The sequence below is a fragment of the Mus musculus genome, chromosome 18 (assembly GCF_000001635.26).
Source record: "Mus musculus strain C57BL/6J chromosome 18, GRCm38.p6 C57BL/6J".
In the NCBI taxonomy this organism is placed as follows: domain Eukaryota; kingdom Metazoa; phylum Chordata; class Mammalia; order Rodentia; family Muridae; genus Mus; species Mus musculus.
Genome location: NC_000084.6, coordinates 68,738,885 through 68,748,840, shown reverse-complemented (window position 1 = coordinate 68,748,840; position 9,956 = coordinate 68,738,885). Strand labels below are relative to the sequence as shown.

General features: G+C 43.1%; 1 non-coding gene across 1 annotated transcript; it reads right to left on the bottom strand.

Annotated features, from left to right (window-relative positions):
* Positions 1-9,339: 9,339 nt before the first annotated feature.
* Positions 9,340-9,441, bottom strand: Mir6356 (microRNA 6356). Its single transcript, NR_105774.1, has one exon. It is a non-coding gene; the product is annotated as a microRNA 6356 (primary transcript).
* Positions 9,442-9,956: the final 515 nt, after the last annotated feature.

Genomic DNA, 9,956 nt, shown 5'->3' with positions numbered 1-9,956 from the left:
TTGGAGTAGATGTGTCACTGTGGATATGGGCTATAAGACCCTCATTCTAGCGTCCTGGAAGCCAGTATTCTGCTAGCAGCCTTCAGATGAAGATGTAGAACTATCAGTGCCTCCTGTATCATGCCTGCCTGGATGCTGCCATGTTCTCGCCTCGATAATAATGGACTGAATCTCTAAACCTGTAAGCTAGCCCCAATTAAATGTCCTTATAAACGTTGCTTTGGTCATGGTGTCTGTTCACAGCAGTAAAACCCTAAGTCTGTCTGTCTCTGTCTCTATCCCCTCTCTCCCCTCTCTCCCTTACATCTTTGCTCCCCTCTCTCTGCCTGCCTTTATCTTTGCTCCCTCCCTTTTCCATCCCTTTCTGCTCTCCTTCTTGTCTACCTCCCTCCCAGCTATACTCCCTCCCTCCTCCCTTTCCCTATTTCCCTCCATCTCTCAATCAGCTCTCACACCACCTATAACTATCTCCTCTGACTCTTGTCTGTGACTCTCTGACTTGCATCTCTGTCTTTTCCAAACATGAGCCCCAGACGGAGCTACGTTGTGACTTGCACTGTCCTCTCAGGGAGGATGTCCTGATACAAACAAAATACAACATCTATCGCCAGAGACAGCCTCCTGAGTGACATAGGATCAGCACACTTCACCAAATGTGTTGGAGTGAGAAGAGATTGACCCTCTCAAATTGCTGCAAGCAGCAGAGCAGACGAATAAAGGCAATTAAGCCAGCTGCATTCAACAGTCTTCAAAACACACCCACAAACCTTCTCTGCCCCCCTCCATCAGCGTCTCTTCACACTTTTCACTAGTGCCAGCTGGTCTGTACACTCCAGAAGCATCACTCTCTCCAGTCCCAGAAACTAAGACTCTAAATACTGGGCAGATCTACTCTGGGCATCAGCTAGTCCTTCTGCAGATTTCCACACTGGAGTCTCTTCACCTGGGAAACCTTCATAGCATGCATGTTCATCCAAGGAGGGAAATACTGCAGCAGCCAGATGTGTGAAAGGAATGGAAGAATTGGGCCCAAGTAAAGAGATCAGGGGCAATGTGACTCTCCAATTTGAGATGGGGTGGGGGTGTAATGAGGAAGTACATGCATCACAAATGCAGGACTACAGAGCTGCTTCTCCTTCTCACATTTGATTTGTGTGACACCCTCTAACAGAAAGAGCAAATGAGGTGAGGTTAAGCAGTCAATACTTGGACTCTATCCTGGGAGTGTATAGCAGTCTACTCAACCATAAACTGAGAAACTAGAGATCACGTCTAGGGAAATGGCTCAGCAGGTAAAGGCCCTAACCACGAAAGCCAGAGGTACCCAGAACCCATGTAAGAATTTGGACCCAGACACACACATCTGTCACTTCAACATTCCTAGAGCAAAATGGTTAGCAGAGACCAGAGACTAAGCCAGAAGCTTGCAAGCCAATCAGCCTAAAGTACAGAGAGCAGCAACAGAAACAAGAGAGACCCTTCCTTCACAATATCCATAGCATGAACTCACTCACTAAAGTCGCCCCTAACCTCTACACATGCACTCAACTCAACACAATATAATTAATATTAGTTAATTTTTAAAGTGAGAGGCTGGAGCACAGTTAGTGTTTTGCTCTCTCAGTTCCTGGCTAAAAGGGTCATGGAGTTGACGACCCAACTACTAAAGAGAGTGCATGTAGTGCCTGTCGCCTGACACATTTTTCTTGGTACCTGAGCTTGCTCTCTCTCCTTCCCTCTTTCCCCATCTCTGTCTCTTGGTCTCTGTCTCTCCCTCTCCCTCCCTCCTTCCCTATTCCCTCTCCTTTTCTTTCTTTCCACTATTCTCTCTCTCTCTCTCCTCTCTCTCTCTCCCTCCCTCCCCCCCTCTCTCTGTCTCTCTCCACCCTTTCTCTCTCACACACACAGAATCTAAGATTCCCTCTATTTCATCCCTGCTGTTTGCCATGAATATTTTCAGACCACCATCCATATATACACCCCACGAATCTAACATTTCTTCTGAATTTGTACATATTTTTTTTCCTTCATGTAGATGGTTATTTGTGTGGTAATTTAACTTCTTCAGTGCTGGCCCTCTTTTTAAAAGGTGCCCTAGATCATCTTGACTGATATCAATCCACAATGCCACTATATTTTGACCTAAAAAGGCCATTTGTTCAACATAGTAATAGACTAATGAAATTCAATGCAGACTCTAGTGGGAGATACTCTAAGTACCACAGTCGGCAGGAAGGAGAACTTGACAGTAAGATGATTCTGCCCAACACTGGAGAGTCTATGCCCTACGCGATGAAGCGTCCACCTCGTTGGAGTTGACTAAGCTACAGTGCCTGTGATGTGTGAGCTCTGTCTGCCAGACTCTCAGAGGCATGCGTGTAACACAAGAGATCTGCTACAGGACAGAACTTTGGTTGAAGCAGCCACACATAGCTCAGGGGTTATTGGTTTCTGAGATGCAAATGTTAAGTAGAAGCTGGCAGTGCCTGCAAAGCAACCCAAGGGCCTGGATACTATAAACAGCATGTCTGCACTCCAAGGGCCTTTTTTATTTCTGTATAGCTTTAACATTTCAGTCTAAAGGCCTCTTGGAGGCTTTGAGAAAAAAGCAGGCAAGGCAAAGGCTAAAAAGCAGAGCCAAGTAAAGGTAGACTAGCAAGGAGAGATGCTTCCAAAGTTAACCACTTAGAACAGAAGAAGACATTTTAATAGAGTGCTTATCTACTCTTAGTATTTAGAATAATAAATCAATCAGTTGACTGATCAACTAATACTTATTGAGGGCCCAGTTCACACCAAGCTTGGGGCTCAACCCCAAAAGTGACAGGGCAGAGACAGTGGCCCCTAGGACCACTGAAGTTGTCCTCCAGAGGATATGCAGACAGAAAGAAGTCTGGAGAATATTACAATCGAGGTGCACAAGGTATTCATGCACATATGAAGATGGAGCAGGGATGGTTTTGTTCAGAAGATGCAGGTAGTGGAAAGGAGACCGGAGCGGTTGAAAGGTTAAGAAAGCATCCAGACTCTCTGGAAACTAAAGACTTCCATTGGGCTAACATAACATGGGTGCAGGGCAATACAAGGCAAAGAAAGATGAGGGCCCAAAACCAAAGATGCAGAGAACCAAAGTCACCTAAACTATCTTAGATATTTTAGCTTAATCCCAAGGGCTATGGGAAGCCATTGGGGAGTTCTGAGTGAGCTTTTGATTGGTTAGTCTGTGAACTGTGTCACTATCAATGTGAATGGAGAGGCTATATTTAAAAGCTTTTTTTTAAATAAAAATTAATGTTTATTTTTGGACTTTTTTCCTTTTTTTCCCTTTTATTAGATATTTTCTTTATTTACATTTCAAATGCTATCCTGAAAGTTCCCTATACCCTCCCCCAGCCCTGTTCCCCTACCCACCCACACCCACTTCTTGGCCCTGGCATTCCCCTGTACTAGGGCATATTAAGTTTGCAAGACCTAGGGGCCTCTCTTTCCAGTGATGGCCAACTAGGCCATCTTCTGCTACCTATGCAGCTAGAGACACGAGCTCTGGGGGTACTGGTTACTTCATATTGTTTTTTCACCTATAGGGTTGCAGACCCCTTCAGCTCCTTGGGTACTTTCTCTAGCTCCTCCATTGGGGGCTCTGTGTTCCATCCAATAGCTGACTGTGAGCATCCACTTATGTATTTGCCAGGCACTCGCATTGCCTCACACAAGACAGCTATATCAGGGTCCCTTCAGCAAAATCTTGCTGGCATATACAATAGTGTCTGGGTTTGGTGGCTGATTATGGGATGGATCCCCAGGTGGGGTAGTCTCTGGATAGTCCATCCTTTCATCTTAGCTCCAAACATTGTCTCTGTAACTCCTTCCATGGGTGTTTTGTTCCCTATTCTAAGGAGGAATGAAGTATCCACATGTTGGTCTTCCTTCTTGATTTTCTTGTGTTTTGCAAATTGTATTTTGGGTATTCTAAGTTTCTGGGCTTACTGTTTATTCTTTATTCTTTATTCTTTATATCTTTATTCTTACTGTTTATATATTTTGCTATTGGTGTGTGTGCCTGTTTGTACATTTGGACACATACACAGCATATATGCAAACATGTGCGCATGTAAACACACAAGCATGTGCACACATGTGCATGAGCTAGGATGCCTATGTGGGGGGCAGAAGACAACCCTGGGGCTGATTCTCTCCTTCACCCTTTATGTGAGTTCCCAAGGTAAAACTGAGATTATCAGACGTGCACAGCAGGTGCTTTTAGCCACTGAGCCATCTTGCTGGCCCGAGAAGCTACTTTTAAGGATAAGCCCGTTAATATACCCAAGGTGATCATGGTTGTTAAATGTATGCTGCCTCCCAAACTCACACATTGCTGTGGTTGGAAGGCAGGGTAAGGGACAGAATTTAGGAGAATAATGGCTTGTCTTGACTTGAAGAAGATTAAACGAATCAGTTTCAAGTATTTGCTGCCACCCCTTAGGACAAAAGTCACTAGCCAAAAATTGTTCTCTATCAAAGACCTAGTCAGCCAGGCTCCCTAGAAATGGAACTGCAGGAGAGACAATGTATTCCGATCCAAATCCTACTGATCCTATAGTCGATGAAGTGCAGCTTGGGCAGAGATACTTAGGGTGAACAGGCATTGGCTCTAGGGGACAGGACTCAGTCTAAGGCTTTCTAGTGGTTCTTGGCAAAGCTGCAGTGAGACACTCTCACTCATTTTTGCCAGCCCCCAGCCCCCACACATACACACATACACATATACATGCTGCTACTGTCTTGTAAACAGGGTCTGTTAACTTCATTTGTGATAGTCTGTTCTTTCTGGTCTAAAAAAAAAAAAGGTAGGGATCCAGGATCAGGTAGGGATCCAGGATCAGGACTTGCTCATGTCTCCTCACCCCTGAGCTTCCACAGGAGCCCCAGGGACTGTGTGACAAACATTTGTTAGAGTCATTGTTAATTGACTGTTTCCATTGTTTGTTTGATTTTATAACTCAACTAGTCTCCAAGGAGTAAACTTTCCAGTCCACCATATGTACTATACAGTTAATTATAACACACTCCCTCCCTTACCCATGGACCCTGAACATAAGGATATTTCTAGCCTACATATGGTGAACAATCCTGTTCTTGCATTCCACCCTCGATGCACTTCCTAGAGCCCTCACACAGTGGACATTAATGACTTCTTTGGGCCCCTTCTGGTTTCACCAGATGAACAAAAATGAAAATAAGCAGCTGTCATATTTTAACTCAAAAAGGAAAAAAAAAGGAGGAAGAAATTCATCAAGCCTACTCCAATTTGGAGAAATGTTTGGCTTTGAGAGGGGAATTGGCTCTACCAAGGATGGCAAAAAGCTCCCTGAAGAATGCGCCATTTCCTGACATTTAATTTGCACAATTTGTCTCTTATTATCTGGCAACTCTCAGAAGGCTTCTGGAAGAAGGGGGAAACAAGTGAGAAATGCTAGAAGTAAGACAGAGGCGTGAGTAAGTGTGAGGCACCGAGTCAAGTATCAAGTAGCTAACCCATCAGACTCTGTCTCCCAGCCAACCGAGACCTGTTGACAGGCCACACTACCCAGATCATGGCCATGAGAGGGAACCAGACGGAAAGTTAGCCAGCACACAGCACACGGTAATAGAACAAAATTCACTCATGTAAGCTACCCAACACTTGAGACCCCAGAGAACTCAACCAAATCTAAATCTGGACATATATCTGAGGATTGATTTTTCACACACCTAGACAGGGATAGTTGCTTTTTTTTATCATTAAAAAAATAAAATATTAAAAACGTTTTAGCTGTACTTCTGCAATTCAAAATGACTGAAACTGTGAACTTCAAATTTGGCAAGCCTCTAGTCCTCATTAAGGAAGGCAATGGGAGCCAATTTTGAAGAAAAATGGTTTCCTATTTTTGAGTGGAGAAGGTTTAAACAATCGAGTGTTGGGGCTAAGATGAGGAGCGCTTCCTCTCCTCTTTTAGCTCCCGTTTGGATAATGATCATGAAGCAGAAGCTAAACATAGCCTTGCCTCTTTTTGACTTATAAATGTAAACACCTTTCCTGAGACCACCCCTCCCCTATGTTTGTTTCCCTTCCAAATTTCTAAATCAAATTCCGTTTGTTATCATGCATTTGACGTGTAAAATTAAAGCACTTCCAAAAGCAGGGAAAGTCACAGAGTGGTTTGAGGCTGACCAGCTGAAGCTGGAAAAGAATATCCCCTCCTGTGGGTTTCAGGGGGCCATGGAACAAGAGGCAGGAAGTGATAGAGAGGAGACCATTACAGCTCAGTAACTTTGGAATTTCCTGATTTGACTGCAAAGCTTTCAGTCTTAACACTGTGCTAATATTGGTTTTAAATGTACACATGTTTGTTTACTGGTGTGCACACACACATACACACAAGACTTACATCTATAAAATGTACCAGCAACTTGCTGAAACACAGCAGCTGTTTAACAGCCCTGTCCAGCATTCTGGGGGGGGTTAGGGAGTGCTGGGGGAGAAGAAAGAAAGAAAAGAGAAGAAGGGACTTGAGTTAAGAAGCCCATATCCAAAGCTACAATGAGAACAGAAGGCCTATATTAGCAACACTGTCTTGAGAGCTCTCCAAGGTTCCCCTGGACAAATTCCCTTTGCCAAATATCCAGAGTGTTCCTAAAACATGGAGTTAATAATGGAAGTCCATGACTTTATTCTTCGCTCTAATAATCGAATTGCAATAAATGATACTTTGAAGGGCAGCTCAAAGTAAAATCAAGGTAATTGAGAGTCTGCTAAACGTTCTCAAGATCTCTGCGACACACAAGGCAGAAGCCACCCAAAGGTTCTGCTCATATAGCGGCAAAAGTGTAGGGTCAGGCACAAATAGCCGGCCAGTGGGTAACTTCCCAGAAACCTATGCTTGCCTCTGTTAGCATTCCATAGGAGAGCAACTCCTTCAGTTGTGCTCCAGGCTTCAAATGACATAAGTGAAGATAATCTTGGAAAAGGTGAGAGAAGGGTGCAGTAATCTAAACTTCACATCCACACATCATCAGGATTTAACAGAGACGGCAACCTCGGCTACACGTCACTCTCAGTGATGTTTGCTACTGACTGACATGATAGAAGAGCTTTCTCAGTTTATTGATTGATTTATTTGTTTATTTATAAGAAAATCATCATATGTTTTCTGTCACCTAAAACTACTCAAATCTCCAGATACAAAAATAGGAATTATTTTTAAAAAATTTTTAATTGCAAAATGAATATACAGATTTGTACCACTGTTTTCTCCCATAGATTTTCCTTCTCCTCTTTATCCATGTGTTTCTCTTTCTTCTCTGATTTTTTCCCTTCCTAATTTTACTTCATAACATGTGCATTAAATCTAAGCATCTTCCTCCTGCAGCTTTTGCATACCACGCCTGTGTGATGAATTCCAGTTTCTCCAGCCTTGCACACAAACCCTCTATTGATGATATTCATTCATTTGCTTGCACATTTATCATCTTCATTAAATTAGTGTCTGTTAAGTACAAAGTATAGTGATGGGGACTAGAAAAACATGAAAAAAATGTTCTATCTGCACCAAAAACTTAGAGCCTAGCATGAAGTTTCCTTATATCAATTGATATAAGGAAACTGGGGCTAAGGTAGAGTAACAGAGAAGTCCTGGTTGATCGACAGACAATGTATTTTTTTAGAAGGAGGCTGGAAAGATGGTTGAGAAGTTCACCTACTGCTCTTGCAAAGGATGGGAATTCAGTTCTTAGCATCCATGTCAGGTGACTCACAACTGCCTATAACTCCAGTTCCCGGAGATCTCATATCTTCTTCTGGTCACTGCCCAAACCTGCAGTCCCACACCCATTTGTACATGCACATATGCACACACACACATTTTCAAAGACCAAAATGAAGTGATATCTTATATAAACTGACACTAGAAACTTGAGTGTGAATTTACCAAAGTATGTGTAGAAATGAAAGAAGCCACCAAAAGAAGTGGGAGCAATGACAGCAAAATCATTGAGTTGAAAAGAAGGGAAGGTGTGGTGGTTTGAATACGCTTGGCCCAGGGAGTAGCGCTATTGGGAAGTGTGGCCTTGTTGGAGTAGATGTGTCAGTGTGGGTGTGGCCTCAAGACCCTCCTTCTAGCTGCCTGGAAGTCAGTCTTCCCCTGGGTCTCTTTGGAATCCGGTGTAGAACTCTCAGCTCCTCCAGTGCTACGCCTGCCTAAATGTTGCCGTGCTCCCACTTTGATGAAAATGGGCTGCACATCTGAACCTGTAAGTCAGCCTCAATTAAATGTTGTCCCTTATAAAAGTTGCCTCGGTCATGATGTCTCTTAATAGCCATGAAACATAGCAGGAAGGCATAGAAGAACCCACTGTTTCAAATCAGTGGTACCTATAATGGCTGGAGCAGGGACGGAGGACTGAAGTACATACGAGAAGGTTTTGTTTGGCAGACCATTGGAAGATTCTACTTAGGGATCTAAAGCTGTCACTAACCTAGAAAGGTTAGTAAAACTGTGTTTTTGAATAGTTACCCAAGTAGAGTATGCAAGGTATATACCGTTCTGCCTTTGCCAGACTTTTATTAAGTTCAACTACTATGGCAACTGGAAACGGTTTCGTCTTTCCATTTCCTATGTTTTTAAGTTCTTACATGGTGAGCACCATGAGGGACTTACTTTTGCAGGGAATGTATCCTATGCTCTTTTGAGCTTCCTGAAGCACCAGGCTGAACAGATAAGGAAATCGATCAATTAAACAAATCTCTTTTTAATTCTTCCCTCATATCACCCTTGTCTACCCAGAATGACTTTGCACTTGGTTTTTGTTTGTTTGTTTTGTTTTGTTTCATGTGATTTTTAAACAAGTCTTCTGGGGGCCACCTCTTGTGAGATTTTATATTCTGCCTTGGTGGGCCAAAGTCTGCACGTATCTAAACTCCCTTGTAACACTATATCACATTTTGGGCAGTGGTGATCTGTATGCTATCATAGTCTGCCTCTCCTGAAACTTGGTTTCTATTATTGACCAAGTATTTGGGTTTAAATTGAAACGAAACAAAACAAACAAACAAAAAACTAGTTATTCACTTTGCTAATACCTGTTTGAAGAGGCGTATACCCCATTTCACATCTCTTATGGGAAAGCTATATACTCAACAGCTAACAGCTTATTCCATCCAAACATAAGCCCCACTATGCTTTTGCTCCAGTTTCTGCATCTTAGATATACTCAGGGTTCATTTCAAACTCCTCAGACCATATTTAAAGCAGCAAGCATGACCTGGCCCTGTCACCTCTCTGGTAGTTCTGCCACCTTCATTTCCTGCACAGTGCCCTGCTGTCACACACAGGCTGCCTCTTCATGCATAAGGTCTCAGTGCTGAACTGCCATTATATAAGTCATTGTTAGGACTCTGGGGAGTTAAGGAAAGGGACAGACCCATTGATTCTTGTTTCCATCATCTTTGTCTTGATAGAGGGCTCCCCATAACCCATACCCAGGCATGTCATTTTTTATCAGAAGTAACACTCTGACCTGTACCATGAATCAGCAAGCATTTCTTTTATCGTTCTTGGACTTTCCTCAATTCCTTGATCTTTTTCACCCGGGTACGTTGGCCAGGTGACTTCCATCAGCCATTTCTGTCTTTGCTATCTTCACCCATCCTTTGATCTAGCATCCAATTACTTTTCTGCCACCCTTGTTCTATCTCTAAGAATTTTGTGTGTGCTCTAGGAATATCTTCCCTTAGTCTTCACTTCTTTCTCTTCTGGGGTTTCAGTTGCCAGATGTCTAATTGTCTCCTGTTTGCAACTTAGGGGAATTTACTGAGCACTCTGTGACTTCTGGCTCTCTCCTGATTTGGCAAGACATGTAAGTGTTTGGCTTCCAAGTTTATTCTTCTTGTGCTAGCTACCATCCTACTGGGCTTCACA